This window comes from Acanthopagrus latus, chromosome 15 (genome assembly GCF_904848185.1).
Source record: "Acanthopagrus latus isolate v.2019 chromosome 15, fAcaLat1.1, whole genome shotgun sequence".
Classification (NCBI taxonomy): Eukaryota; Metazoa; Chordata; class Actinopteri; order Spariformes; family Sparidae; genus Acanthopagrus; species Acanthopagrus latus.
The window spans coordinates 14,405,207-14,421,976 of record NC_051053.1 but is presented as its reverse complement, the minus strand read 5'-3'; positions in this window follow the sequence as shown (position 1 = coordinate 14,421,976).

Genomic DNA, 16,770 nt, shown 5'->3' with positions numbered 1-16,770 from the left:
GCAGGGACCGTCACAGGCAGAAAGGACTCCGTGAACTGTGACAAATTTAACCCAGAGAAAGTTTTTTTTTTTTTTTTTTTTTTTACTGCTGACACAGCTGCAATACTCCCCCCTGTTTTATATACTGCCATGCATCCATTCCATTGAGCTGCAATGTGCAATTCTGCATTTTTTCTTTGAAAGTTAAAATTGCAGCCTGTTCCAGACATTTTTTATTCCCTCGTAGTAGACGCTGACAATCACATGCTGAAAAATTAAGTGGAAAGAAAAGTATTTTTCAGTTATGTTGATTAAGAAGCTTGCAGAGTCTGTCCAGCCTATATGCCCTCCCTGGAACCTACAACAGCCAGTGAGTGATTGTGTAAGAGATTGACCCCCTCCATCTTCTGTCTTCTCTCTCCTGAACTACTTACCTGCTGGCCTCCAGATGATTGATGTGTCATGTGGCCAGTGAGATTTCAAATCCAGCAATGTATAGTTTATTTCCATTTTTGAAACCCTGAACTTGGAAATAATGCAGGTTTATGTAGTTTAATGCATTTTGCTCATTGAATAGGCTGTTTTTCCACCTGACCACTTGTTCTTAACTCCTTTAATTCCAGAAAGTTTGTGTAAATAAGGAAATAAAGAATGATAACGAGTTGTTGCCAAATCCATGCCTATATTCCTTTGTGCTCGGCTGGGATAGGCATTTCTAGGTTAATTTTGGACACATTTCCAGGAAAAAGAGCATAATATACTGAAGGCACAATCAGCTGTACAGCAAAAGCACAGCTCTATAGTAAAACCATCCAGCTGGCAGGTTAATGTTGTCACTGCGTTCTGAAAAGGGATCGTCTTTGTTTGCCATCTGCTGCCACAACAGCTGTGAAGACTTCCCTGAAGCACCACAGCTGCCGGCTGGATGCGATGTCAAAGTAGACAGATGATGAGGATGAATGATGCTGTTTAGATATGAACTCTGAAGGGCGACAACAAGCAGACTCTGCTCCCTGAGTTGCTTATGATTGTAGGAACACGTCTCATACTGTCCCTACTCTCTGTCCTATGCAGCTTCACAGCCCTTGAACTGGCAGTCTGTCCCATTTACTGTCCCACATCTCTGAGTGAACCCTTGACCCTTGTCGTTGAACCCATCACTCCTGAATTACCTCTGCCCAGCTGAATCCCCTGCACTGAGGAATTGGCCCAACTCTGATTAAACAATCTTATCTCCTCCTCTGCAGTTCACCTGGCAGGCAGCTGACAGACTGTTTAAGGAGCTGTTTCAGTCTTTAAAGTGGACAAGAACAGTTCTCTCTTATCAGAAGCACCTTCACCCACTTTCCTGCTCAGATTTTCATCTTTATATGCAGCAGTCGTCCTTTTTCTCCCTCATGAAAATCCTCTGGCACAAGGTTAAAACACATAGACGATAGAAGGAGAAAAATGAATGACAGAGTGTAAGGAGTACATGGGATCTTGCAGCATGAGTGCTATGTGCCTGTCAGCAGCGTTCGTCTTCATGATAAAATTCCCACTCAACTGGAAAAACACAGCACTTCACTGCAGAGCACTTTAAAATGACACACTGTGACATTTATTGTTATTTGTCCCCTTTGACGCTTGAAAGGCTTTTTTCTCAAGATTAATATTTCTGCATGAATACCAATGAATGGCTGCCCGCAGTGGTGACACAGTTCAAAAGCAAGCTTTATCACTTGACCCTGATTTCCACGCTCTTTGTTTTGAGTGAGACATTTTTCTAATCTGCTTTCATTAAATAGCATCAGAAGCAATCCATCAAAAGTGTTTTTTCACTCCTCCAGTGGGCCACTGTTTTAACCAAATGCTTCTTTCTTATGCAAGTCTCGATGATGAGCGAGGCAACACAATCATCATCCTACTTTTTATATTCATTGCTTGTTTTCTCTCTCAAGCACCCAAATCCGTCCGCTGACAACTTTGAAAGAGCGGCTTTGAGAAACTTGCACCTTTTTCATTACCCAAATTAGCTCTCAGGAAGGATCTTGGAGTTGGAGATAGCAGAAAATGTTTGATTGGACAAGTTATATTTCCTCTTCAGGTGTTCAAATGACATGAAAAGTCCTTTGTCAAAGCAGTCCTCCAACGGTTGGATTCCTTTATGATGATCATTTTATTTTAAGGCTGTTTTGGGTGACAGTCCCACCTTCAAGACTTTTGCGAACCTCATACGAAATTTTAATCAGATGCCTCAATATAGGGTTATCTGTCTTGTTGTTTACAGTTCCAGAGTTATGCTTGTAAATGGAGTCACTGTGGATCTTTTGTTTCAGGGGGTGCAGTCCTATTTGTGTCCAAGAAGGGGCGTCACTGCCTCAAAAAAGGATGAGATGAACCTAGTCAAACTCCCCCAGAACCATAGTCCCACGTTAACTGTTCCATGTATATCCGGGGTACTTTACCATCCCATATGAATTGTCTGACATATCTATTGAGAGTTTTAAAAAAGTATTGTGGTAATAACGCAATGGGAAGGGACTGAAACAGATATCGAGGTGAGAGGCAAACCCATTCACCTACGTACATCATCTTCAATCTTACTGAGCAGTGGGAGGCAAGTTACTTGAAAATAGTAATTAGTTACTGATTACTATTTACTTCTCCAAGAACGTAATTCAGTTACTTTACTGATTACTTATTTTCAAAAGTAATTAGTTACTTTACTAAGTTACTTTACAAAAACATGATGCACAACCTGAATACGCTATAATCAACAGACCATTCAGCCTGATTCTGTTCTTTCTGCATATACCACTTCTAACGCGTCACTGCCCATCCGTGGTGGGAGGTAACTCAGAAAAGTACATTGCCAAAGAATCCACGAAGGAGGACAATGATAGCCGTGGTCACCATGGTAGCCAGAAGTATAATTTGTTTGTGTCCTACTTCTCAGCCTCTTTCCTCTTCCTGCTGTGAGTCTGGGGTTTAAAAAAAAACAAAAAAAAACAGTAGCACTGATTGCCATCTCCAGTACAGCATTTTAAACGACCTAACAATGTTCAGTGGGCCACTGGGATCAAAGGCTGAGGCAGATACAGATACCAGGCTTCCTCTGATTTGTGTCGTAACTGAGTTCTGCCTTCCTCGCTGGCTTTAAAGCCTGACATGGAAGTTGCATGCTCGACGGTCGGTTGTCTTGAATTTAAATAAGGTGTGTAGCAATCACAGCAAAGTCCAGGCCAGACAGGGATTTATAATGACAGTGGAAGTCAGCCCTCAGCACCAAACCTCTTGAGGATATTTGACAAGCACTGGACAGGTAATTACTGAACAGGTGAAGTGTTCCAGAGGTGCTGGACCTTGGGGGTTGGGGGCTTTTATGGCAGTCACGTGATGAGAGTAAAACTGAGTGAGAGAAAAGCTTTAAATGCATAATGCATAATGCATAATGTAATTTACTTTGTTTTTAGTGAAGAAAATGACTAACACATTAAAAAAAAAAAACCCATAGTCATTCACAGACTGTGCCCTTGTTTGCTTTGCCAAAACATAGTATCTATTTTAATCCATCCAGCTGTCTACACAGGCTGTGAAACAGCCCACGTTTCACCACCACTATATGCATGTAATCATGAGCCAAATCACATTTTTACGCTTCATGTCTATTTTCTGCCATTCAATGTGTGTACTAGAATGATTATGGAATCGGTGCCTTGTGTTACCAAAATGTGGGTGACCTATACACTCAGTACTGTGCAACCAGTGTAGACACAGACAGCGGACTGATGCTGCTGCTGCTGCTGAACTGCCAACGTACTGCATTCACTACAAAGCCTTTGGAGACATTGTGTAAGATTAGTGAAACTAGATTAAAAGGGCATGTGGCTAGAAAACAACCCAACAGCCAGAATAAAGTGTTGGTAATTTATATGTCTTGCTTACTACATGTCTTTAGTCTGTAAGCACTTAGCTGTAGTTAAAACCAAGGGAGAGGAAGAGACCACTGTGGCAATAAAACCTGCGAGATGGTTGCCAAACGAAGACACCATCGTCTGAGGTGGCTTCTAAGGTAGCTAATAAATTTCTATTTGACCTCTATGTTAGCAGCTGAGTACTATACTGCACTGTACTTTTTTTGGTCAAGGGTAGAGAATGGTGTCACCTGTCAGAGGTGATTCATGATGGCACTGCCTGCCACTCATTTTAGCTAAAAAAAAAAAAGAAAAGAAAAAAAAACTCTCATAGGAATTCTTACCACATTTCACCATGTGTATTGATACATTTCCCAAAGATTTATTTTTAAAAAAACAAAAAAAAAACGTGTGTCTTTCTTTTTACTTTCCTCACTGATTTGTAGCCCATGCATTATATGCTGTGAAACCACTGTCTCTACATCAATGCAGTCGGTGTGATTTACAGGCTGTCTTATGGACAGTTAAACTGTTCTGACATCACAGTTGGCTGCATGAATTTCCTGGTAAGTTCCTGTCCACTGTGCTGGATTTAGGGCTCAGCTGACAGGCTGATGATGGCCCTGCTGGCAAAGCAGACATGTTTCTGTCCCTTAATTTATCTGAGGTATAAATCAACCTAAGTGTCACCCCGAAGCACCATTTGAGTGTGCAGCCCGGGCACAAATGGCTACGGATGTCTTTGCTTAAATGCGTCATACCGCTACAGAGCGGTGATGTTGGGCGAGCGGTGAAGGCTGGCCTGGAGATATGTCGCACTGCCTCACCTTGTGCACACTATCCCAGTGGGTCGATGTCTGTCATCTCTCATTTTTCCTGCTGCCACGAATCTGGAGTGGAAGTGGAACCTGAACCTCAGGTGGGCAGATGAGGATTTGTTGTAGTTGTTCAAAATGGTTTCGAAAAGCAGTTCAGGTAATTGATTGTCCATGTTTCTGTCATCGCCACCCCTCAGGTGCAGCCTCTTCCTTAAATCCCTGACAGCTCCCCCGGAGATATGAGAAGGCTTCGGAAATGCTTGTTGTCGTTACATGCTACTCTGCCTCTAGGAGAAGACAGGAAGAGTATTAAACCAGAGAAGAGAGGATGAAACCCTCCAGACGCAGATAACACCTTTGTGTCTACTCACCACGGAGTTCTACAGAGCATCCGTAATTAGTTAAATGAAAACAGTCTTAATTTGAAGGGGCGGGTAGACGAACAGAGAAATAATGGTAAAACATACAAATTGTGCTCACCAGGGGGTTGTGCTCAAGGGGGACTGCTTGGCATGAAATTACAGTGCATCGTAAGTGAACACCGACTATTTCACAGGCAACTAGGCATCTGCATTAACATCCACTAGCAGACCCGATGATTGTGGCCTTTTAAAGCTGCTGTGTTTCTATGTTTGTGTCTCAGGATTAAGGAAGTTAAGGACTGAATTAATCAACTACTAGTCTTGTTTCGCACTTCTTTCTTTCAGCTTCAGAATACTGGGGTCTGCTGGGATAAAGTGTCTGTTAATTCAGTTTATTTAGGGTTGGATTGGAAAAGGTCTTGATGGCAGTCAGTCAATTCTTTCATCATGGTTCCCAGGTCAGATCAGTGCTTTCAGACTCAGGCTGACGAATTCTTCACACAAACCAAACTTCAAACAGCTCTCCCCTCATTTGCCCCTTTCTCTCTTTGTCTCAGCCAGCCCGTGCTTTAGAGAAAACTCCGCTACAGACCATCCTGGCAGTGCCCCAGCACTGAGGGAGTCCCTTTGATTGCATTTTTCCCCTGGGGGAGGCAGCTGGCCCACGATGTGACAGCAGAGATTCACTGGTACAGACAAATATCTGTAAGTCCACCTACATTCGCGCTCCCACCTGTGGATGAAAAAAAAAAAAATCAGAATAAGAATAAGGCTGAAAAATCCTGAAAGTTCCCCTTTTAAGGGGCATCGTCTCTTCTGATGAAGTCATCAATCGATGATTCCTGGACGGATTACGACACAGCACCCTGTAAAAGCCTGATGATTCATGATACCAGAGACATGCTGGGTCAGCAGGGGCGGGGGGTTGGGGCTGGGAACAGGGAGTCCTGGCTGACTGGACGGTGTAACCTCTTACCAAAGTCTCATTGTTGCTATGGATACCCAGGTTGATGGACGACCTTGGAGTGATGGGGTTTTAACATTCTCTACTGCCAGCGTTTTTAAAAGCACTCAATTACATTTAGCCGCATGCTTAATGACATTACATCCCATCGTATAGCAAAGTAGCTGTACATCTGATGACCTCTAACGAAGCAGTGCAGCGGGAATACACGATGACCTGCCGGAGCGGATGCTACAGCAGCCGCACAAGAAGCACTTCATCACAATCATCATATAAATCCATTTGTAAATACCAGCTGCTCAGCAAATAACTTTCAACTGGGGTTTGACTGGCATAAAATGTGCAAGGCTCACAAAGAGTATTATTTTATTCCTCTTCCTCACTTTTATTGAGGTTATAGGATGTTCTGTCATCAAAATCAACAACTCTTCCATTTTTTGGTCCAAGATTTGTCTGAATCCAGGTTAGTGAATGTGGAGTTCCGCAGATTTTTTATTTAGATTATGTAGATTTTTTTATTTGTACTGATGATTTATGATTCCATAGTTTAATAAATATCTCCATATTCCCATATATAGCTCTACATATGAAACTATAGATAATAGATATGTGTATAAGAACTGAAGACCCAACAGAATAACAACAAAAGCTATACTTGAGTTTAGAGAGTAATAAAAGGTAGCTCAGACATGGCAATCCCCCCCCCCTCCTTTTTTTTTTTTTTACTTCAGAAATCACTGTGTTCAATTCCACTTAGGTCCAGTCTGAAACAAAGTTAATTTCTGAGTCTTATTATCAACTCATCAAATACTGACATCTTGAGATTGCAGGTCAGCTCAACCACCATCCCAAGGCGTCACTGATTGATGACATTGCCTTATAGAATCTTGAGATAATGACATAATGAGATAAATTGTCTTCTTCACTTTTTATGAAAAGCTGTTGTAAAATAGAAGGTTACCTTACTAAGTCTGGATGGTTAATGGACATTGATTCTAAAGGGTCGCACAATGGCACAGATTCAGAGTTTAAAGGTGTTATTGAGACCATTCAGCCTATAAATGGGGCGATTAGATTCAGGGAATTGAATGTTTCAAGTATTTTTAAAGTCTATCACTTTTAAGACACAGTCTGGTTAGATTTGGCAGTAAAAAATACTTTAGCGAGGTTTCTGAAAACATCAAGGTCTGGAGTAAATTGATAAATCAGCATTCACCTTTGGTTTTACATGGGACAGGAGCAACAATGATCCCCAGAAATAAAAATCATCTCCGTTTGACATTACAAGTGATGAGACACCAAATACAAGATAATGATCAGTTTGACTCTTGTTTACTGACAAAACACCACGCGATACCAACGGCGTTATACTAATGGCGTTATACTAACGGCGTTATACTAATGGCTCACAAACCTTGTCAGAAATCTTGATTCTTAGAGATGAAAATAACACATATTTTGGATCTGACAAACATTGTACAATTATGTTTTTAAGGAAAAGAGATGCACCACTCCTCAAGCTCCACTTTAACTGAAAAAAACAAAAACAATTTGTCCTAAAAAAAAAAAAAAAATCAATATGACCTTTGATAATGTTTTGGCAGAGGAAGTTGAAAACACTCAAAAGAGGCTCCAGAGAAAAATAGAAACAAGGAAAAGGAAGATGCAGCCCATTGGACTAAAAGTACCAGTGAATTATAAGTGATGAAGAGCAAAATGTTGCCCAACTTTCATCAGTCAGCAAAATAAAAGTTCTCTGTTCTGACAACTTGCCGCTGTAATATACTGAAAAATACCACTGCAACAAGAATCAAGTGCCATGTTTCTGCTAATGCTGTATGTCCTTCCTGGACCCACTCTGGGTTCACGGTTGGAAATGAGAAAGATAAATCACTGGGCCCTTTCTCCTGATAACAATCAGACATGATGAGTTACTTCTTATACTGTGCTGTGCACCATTTCTACAGGAACAATGATAAGATCCTGTACACTGCAATAATGAGACAAACTGTTTTCTATAGGTTCCAATAACAGGTTTTATCATTTTGTTTTTTGTGACTGTAATACTGTCGGTACTATGATATCAGAATTCAAGTAATGCTGGGGGGATGCCTTCAACTCAAGGATGCACTTGGTTCAATATCCCTTCAGTGACTCCCACTGTACATCCAGCATACTATTATACATGAAGTACTATGCATGCAAACAAAAATTATTCTAATAGATTTGTTTTGGTAGAAAAAATATACCTGTATTCATCCTAAAGCATAAACCAGAAAGTCCCATTATTTTACCCAACACTGCTTGGTCTGTAACATCTCCTGCCCATGCACTGATCGCTTGTCGTCATTATTGATCTGTGGCTATTTGTATGCAAGGCGTCGGCACACAGTCAGACACCAAACGCCTGACTTTAATCCAAATCACTTGGTTAACACGGAAAGTTGTCGTGAAAAGTCTCAGAGGATTGCAAAGCCAACGCAGCAGCCACACCCACAGCAGTCCTGTATCGCCTGTTAATCACGTTATCTCAGGCGCCCAGATATTCAATGTGGGTCGAATAAACCACTCAGCTGTGATGGTGATGGAGGAGTTCAGTACAATGGGACACATGATGGATATTATGTCAGTTATGTTAAAAATAGAAATGACACAAACTTTGCGTTGTCAATCACACTAATAACTTTTCTGTTGTGTAAGTTTTGCACCAGATTTATATATAGGCCTATATGAAATAAATCAACATACTGAAAATGCAAACATTTTCTCTGAACTGCCTTACACTCAGGGGTGCAATGTATCAACCTCTGTACAATGAATTACAAAACTATTCTGTATGATGTATGATGCTTAAATAGAGAGACGGGCTGGCTTTATTTGCGCAGTCATGATTGTTGACAGATTGTTATTTGTTATTAATCAGTGTTAAAGACGGACCAGGGCGCCACTTTATCTCAAGGGCCACAAACAAGATGAAGTCATGAACATCATTAATAACTCAATAATCCTGATGACTGAGGCTCCACAGCTGTTGCTTTAATTAATGTATTGTTCCTGCATGAAGTCAAGCACGACATGCTCTGCATCTCATTTTATAGCAATTTTGCTGCATTGAGTACTTTTAACTTTTGATAGTTTAAGTACAATCTCCTGATAATACCTTAATTGCGGGACTTTTACCTGTAGTGGAGCATTAATTAAAGTAACAAGCTGTCCAGAGGGAAATAAGGGCCCAAGAAAACACGTTTGAAGCAAGAAAGGTGGCAGGGTCCGCCAAATATAAACAAAGTTAAACAAGATTTCTCCTCCAATTAAAATTTCTTCCCCAAAACTACACACTGCACTTTGGGGTCAAGGATCTGAAAACTTCCTCCACCCTGCTCGTACTGTGAACACACTAGTTGGTGTTGCACCATGCCGATTTGAACACTAGATGGCATGTGAGGTTAAATAATCAGCTGTCTCTTGCAGTCAAAAATGATAAATATGGCCAATTTCTCAGCACAGTTTCCTCATTGTGATGCATTCATCTCCTTTGAAGTCTGAGTAATTCAGATTCATTGGTGCATTGCTTGTGCTACATCAAAAAGCAGCAGAGTATTTCTGCTGCTTTTCGCTGACACTTCAGACACTGAAGCTGTCTGTGCGACAGTCCAGTCTGCGTTCAGGAGCATCCTTTGTTCTTGTCATCTTTAAACAAGCGACTTCACTTGCGGATTTACAAACTGTTCTTTGGAGACAGTTTCTGACAGAAAACTCATTACGGGCTCATCACAGATACGGAGGCTGTCAGTCCAAAGATATTTTTGAATGCAGTGTGTCAAGTAACAGCTCAGCTTCAACTCAAACCGCTTTTCACTACAAACACTGCAGACGTGAATATTGTACAAATGCATGCCGAGAAGTGTCACACATACACTAGACGCACATAAAAACACACACTGTTGCTGCAGTGGCCGCGGGCACAAACTGAACCGTGACCACTTAAGTCCAAACAAAAACTTTCCACATGGCTTGCTAAGTCAGTGAAATTGGTTTAAACATGAAACAATAGGTTTTCATACGAGATTACAGGCGAGATTTTTCAAAAACAACATCATTTTCGTCTACCGATGTGATTTCAGTCATATGGCGGCTGTATTGTGACCGCTCCACTTTCTGAGTTGTTAAACTCCTCTAATAAGGTTTATGTAATTTAGAAAAGCTGATCGGATCATTTTAGGGCTTTAATGGATCAGTTAGCATGCAAGGACTAAGCGGCTTGAATATTCCCTCATAATTTGCTGTCTCAGTGCCAGCCAGGGGCCCCTCTTACTACAAACTCAGGGTGCAGGTCAGAATGAGACGGTGCTGAACTTGAACATTAAAGTCACAAACTACACTGACACAAACACCATGACACGACTGCAGACTGGTGAGAATTCTGTTGACCTCAGCACAGGACGATGACACAGAGCTGATGTCTATGTTTCGTCTCTTCCTAAGAGCGGAGAAGATTTCCCATCAGATTCCTGAAGTACAAACATGGCATTTGGAGTCTCCGAAAGAAAAGATGTAACCTTTTCTTTGGTTGTAGGACAAATCCGAGGACTTGCTAGATGCTTTTAAATGTTTCAGTTGTCCGTGCTTTTTCTTTTAAAACTCTTTTGAAGACTTTACATTTTCCATCCTATAAAATCTGTCAAATTATGTCAACTCTTGGGCTCTAACCTATCAAAAGGGGTCACAAGTACTTCATTTAGAAATGCACACAAGTTGAAAATGTTGGGAACTGCTTCCCTAAAGTGCAGCTTTAAAGGTACCTCGTGGACATTTTCACTAGTGGAGCAATGTCTCTGAAGGTGGCTCCTCGTTTTGATGTACTTATGGGGATGCATGTGCACCAACAAGGCAGTGAAGAGGACCGGATGTAAACGGGTCATGTTTCAACATGTCCTCCCTCCTAACCCATCAAATACAGCAGTTTGGTCAGTGGCCTTTAAAATGACAGTTCATCAAGGTTCAGTCTTGTAACTCATGTCTCTTAAGTTATGTGAGTCTCTGACTTTTCTGACTCTGACTTTTCTGCACTAGAGAGACATTACAAGAGGTCACGCTAGAGGGGCAGCCACAGTGTATTTGATGGGTTAGGAGGGAGAAGAGGCTGAAAATGTAGAAAAAACAGCCATACAGATCCATACAGATGAATTTTCGAGTGAATGAATCTCTTGTAATAATAAATGAACTACTTGTTTTAAGTTTCTGGCTTTAAATGAATATCTCCGAGTTTGCAGTATTATCTCATTAATACTGTCAATATAAACATTCATAGTTTGAATTTCTTCTCCAAAAATACACAGCGCCTCTTTTAACAAAAATCTTGAAAACACACCTTTAAGTCAGAGATGTTCCCACTGCCTTTAATCTGGCAACACTGGTGACACTAACAAAACCACAAGCCCATAAAGAGTCCATGTTATCGTGCTATGCTCTTATCAAATCTCAGTCTTCGGGGGATATGTACCATGCAAAGTTTCATGACAGCACAAAGAGATGATCAGCTGTTGGGTGCCACCCAGTGGTTCCATGTGTCACAAACAAAAAACAGGAGACACATAGTTGTACTGAATCTGTTCAGCTCTGTAACACAAAGTAATACAATTTCTGACCATAACTGAGTTTCCATTTCAAACTTGACAACAACTAAACAGTAAAATGTATTCCAAGAAAAAAAAAAAAAAGATATCACAGTCACTCCATTGAGCAAAAGAAGAATCTGCTCTGTATTTTGTGCCTTCTCTCCCTGTAAATCAGAAATAGGCTTCAAACATTGTGTTTTGCTTGGGAAGACTCCCAGACAGAGAATCACTGATGTTCAGCACACCGTCAGATTTACAGTGCGTCAGAGAGGCAGTGGAGATATTATTCAGCCATGACGCTCTTTCATCTGCCCTCAAGCTAAACGGCACAGCGGTCAGAAGTTGTAGCACGTTTTCTTGCCACCATTCACATGTTTTAACTCAGAGGATTTCCTCATGTGTCTTCACAGCTGAACTGATTGATCACAACTAATGACACTAGACTCTTAAGCCTACATATCCAGAGGAACAACTGCACATATCGAATTTACCTTCCGATTAATTGTCTTCCACTGTGTGGTTCTGTTACACGCTGGCATACTGGTTGAACATGTCGTCCACACAGTCTATATTTAATACTGATGCCTCTACATGACCTACTTAAAACAAGACCACAAGTGCGCAGACTGGATATTTTTTATTATATTATTCTTAATAGCTCTCAGTGGGTCGGATTCAGACTGATTGGATAAGTCATAAAATCAAAACATTTTTTTGTTGCGGAGTGAACTGATGAATAACTGAGGAGTCTCCTGATGACAGACGCTGCTCTGTCATCTGCTGGTACCTTACCAAACTGATCACCATGGTCATTAAAGGCCCACCGGAATCAACATGAAATGAAACTTACTCATAGCAGCTTTACTTTAAAATCTTGACATAACTGCAGATTTTAAAAGAAAATAATAATTTACATAAATGATGAACATAGTACTGGGGCAGCAGCAGAATTTTTGAGCAGTGGCAAATCTCTTGAGATCTATCTCCATGACAGGATACCAGTAAGGGAAACATTTCTTATTCTGTTTATACATTACTTTAATATTTGTAGCTTCTTTAAATTTGCTTTGTGACTGCTATACAATGCAGAAGATGGCCAACAATAAGCTTTTGCTCTTTTATGTTCTTTTCATTTACACGATTGCAAAATGAATCTGTCTGGTAAGCCCTTTCAATAACACACCTCTAGTGTCTTTAAATTGTGTATTTAATGTTCAAGAAAACATTGTGATCTGAATGATCATATCGCAATAGGACATGCATATGTAATCTGTCACAAGTTTCTCTGATAAATACTGTGAAGTATTTTACCTACGGCATTTGGTAAATTACTGTCCACCTGGTGACTTGAATCCAGAGCCACATTTCAGTGGTTTAATTTGTCAAAGACAGGAATGATTCAACACAAACAGTAGCCCCTAACTGCTTCTAATAGCCATGTGCTTCTCATGGCCAATTTGTTCGCCTCTTTCCCAGTATCTCGGCCGTGTGTCTCATGTCCACCCCTGCTCATGCCCCCAGCGCCGGGCCCTGAACAGAGTGGCCGGGGGGGACATGTGACATGTTCGGTGACTGTTTCTGACGGGGCGCTAATGATCGACTGGCACGCAAGCGGGTCGTTAGCCAGCCGGACGAATTAGCAGGTTGCATGCAAAGGACTTGGGATCAGGCCAGACCACAAAATAGTTGAGTCATTTCCATTCTTCCTCTCCCTGCCCACGGAGGGAAAGTGATAATCTCATTAGTAAAACATAACTTTTGTAAAAGAGCCTTAGAGTAACCCTTGGTTGAACATTTTCAGTAGCTGGGAATTGATGCATCTGCACAGAGATAGAGTCAATCCAAACAAGTCTAAATGTTATCATTATATCTTCCTAATGTGATAGTGTTTACCTTGTACTCCATGTTGAAAAGTTTATCTTCCTGTTCCATCGGACACCCTCCCGCCCATCCTGCTCAGTCGGGGCTTGTTAGCTCTTGCGTTGACCATTTGACCTTACCCTGCTACGATGGATGGATGTAGGGTGACCCCAGAGGTGTCCCGATCATCTTAAGATCCTCTGATATGCGAGGTTAAAGCGCAAAAATGTTGATCTGTTTTGTCATCTTGCAGGCTTTGATCATTCAAACACACTTCCATCAGCAGTCGAAATAATGACTACTCAGCGGCAGGCTATGACAGGAAAAACAAAACAGAAGCACAAAACAGAACACTGTATATGATAGACAGATTGTCCAGAGAGAGTTTTTAACTACCATCACACAGATTAATGTCGCTACAATAAGAAGATCTTGGTCTCAGAACAATTGAGGACATTCAGCCCTAATTTTGTTTGACATTCATAAGCGACTGGTGGAATGTTCTAGTCAACTGCTGAGACAAATCTGGGTGGTCTGGAGATCGGCTAACAATGGAAAAAATCCTCTTAATGAAGTTAAAGCGATGATTGTTAAAGCTCCATGTTTTTGCTAAATGTGGCTCTCTTTTAATGGTCGTGGGCAACAGACACTTACACTTGTAACAGCAGAGGGTGCTGCTCACCATTTCTTGATTCTTAGTGAGTGTGACATTTTTAAGAATAAGTCCTTAACATTTGGTTGATAGTTTGTGTTTTCTAGATTGTAGCAGGTAAATCATTTTCTTGCAAGTAAACGGATGATATTCAAATTCAGAGACAACAACAACAACAACTAAGACAGAAGTGAGAAGACAAAAGAAGAAAAAAAAGACAGAAAAACAAAAATGAAATGTGGAGACTGAGATTGAGATCTTTAAAAAAAAACAAAAAAAAACTGTTGATTTAGATACCTAAATAAATAAAATAAGTACGTAAGTATATATATAGAACTGGGGATTATGTTTAATGACCCTAAGCTTTTTTTCATTTCTGCCTTTATTTGACAAGCGCACAAAAGATGGATATGCAATCTAAACTAAACTATGCTGTGGGGAGACCACAAGGTTTCATATATTTGTAAAAGTTATGTTTTATACTTACTTTTGAACACAAACCAACTACACTCTTAAAGCCACTGGAAACTTGTTTTAAACAATGTGAGTATTGTCTTATAGACAATCACATCACAATAACAACAAATAACAACAGCCACTTGCAGGTATAAAACTGGCACTTGATTTGCATTACGGAGATGTGAAATAAGCAGACTTCATCTCTGTTGCCATTTCAAGATATCTTAAGTTAAACATGTTGGTCCAGCCAATTGAATTTTCAACTGTGCTTATTTCCTGTACTGTGTTGCTATGCAAGTGACTCTGATGCTACACAACAGTGACATTTCAGCTAGTTTTGGGTAAAATCAAGCTGTTCTACTAAAATAAAAAATGATGGTCTGCAACCTGATGTTAATAAAAGTAGTAAAACGGATATATATACACTTTTTAAATAACTTCATGACGAACGCCAATTAATAGTAGGTACACGTTTATCCAGAACTGCGTGGAAACCTGTTGCCATGAACCACTTAAATATTTTATGCAGGGTGAAACTAAACAGGTCCACTTGTACAAACTTTAACATTTAATTAACTGTAGCAGACATATTTAGTTTACATTAATGGGCTTTACACAAAATCACAAGTTCACACAAATAACTTCTTTTCAGAAGTCTAAATTGTACACAATAACCATCTTAAGTTAAATAAACACTTAATAGAATAAGATTGATCTATAAAGAACTACGCTTTAATTTGCATATATTAACAATCAAGTTCCTATGAAAATCTCTTGATGAATCAATACAACCCATAAACTTTGTTCCAGTATTTGAGCACAAATAAAACCAATTCTCTCCATCTTTTTTTCTGATTGTAAATATGTGATTGAGTTGAGACTGAATTCAATAACAACCTTTATCATGGTTAGCGATGTCTTCATCATTGTACAAAAACAATAAGTATAATTTATACTGAAATGTATTAAAGGTGCTATTTGTAAGAAAAGCTGATTGTTGAGTGTCATTCTCAAGTCAACAAATACTGACAGCCTGGGTCGTGACTCTGTCTGAGCCCCATATCGTTCTTTGTTGAGTCTCCTTCCCAGGTCGCCAAGTACAGATGACCTGCAAATGAGACTCAACAGTCAACTATCTTTCTCCAAAATCGCTCACCCCCCCCTTTAAAACGTCTAAAAGTGCAGCTTATCTGCTTCATCCAGACTGTTTTGGTGTAGCTTGGTCAGATGTTAATGTGAATATAAAATACTACCTCCCATTTGTCGTCAGTTTTTGATTTAAATATTGCTTAACCCCAATTAGCGCATGACATTTTGTGACATCATGTTCCCGAAAGTGTCTTCCACTTCAAAACTGAGAAAAGAGTGCAGAAAAAAACAAGTATACATAAATCTGTCATGTGCAATAACCAAAACTATTCCAATTGTGTCAGCCTGTTGTGTTTACATAGGATCTCATTGCTCATAGTTAATAGCTGATTGAAAACAGAGGTTTCCCGCACTATTAAAAAGCTACACACTTTAATGTTTGCCATGTGCTAGACAGAGAATAAATAAATCACACACAAATAACGATGAGAATCCTCCCAATGTATGAGAAGGAGGGCTCCAAATGCACATGGTAAACTCTGGTACCACTGAGACATACTGTGTGTGGTGCAGTGATGATCCGTCTCATCAGCAGGGTGAAGGGGAAAACAGATAGACTTTCCCAGAATCATCAACCAGTCCCAAAGCATGTGAATAGATATAGATTGTAATTTTCCCACAGATGTAATGTACTGTACAATGACGGCAATGTTTCTTCCACTCCTTCCCAGCTTCTCAAATAAGTATTTAATGAAATAAACTTAATGAATGGGTTTCATCAAATTACTGAAATTTCCAGTTGTGGAATTAACATATTATCATGCCTACTGCACGGGATGCCTCGCTGGCAGATGCTGTCATGCTTTTCAAATTCTGTGTACTGTGATTGCAGCGCATCGTTGTCAGCGCTAAACATGTCCAACTACCTCATGTCTCACTCATGAGCGCTTCAAATTGTCATAACATACGTGAGCAATGCACATGGCTATTGCTTGTATTCGCCGCTGTCAAGCTAGCATGTTAGTTTTGGAAGGATTTGGCTGCATTTTTCTTCCAGTTTTGTACGACTAGCT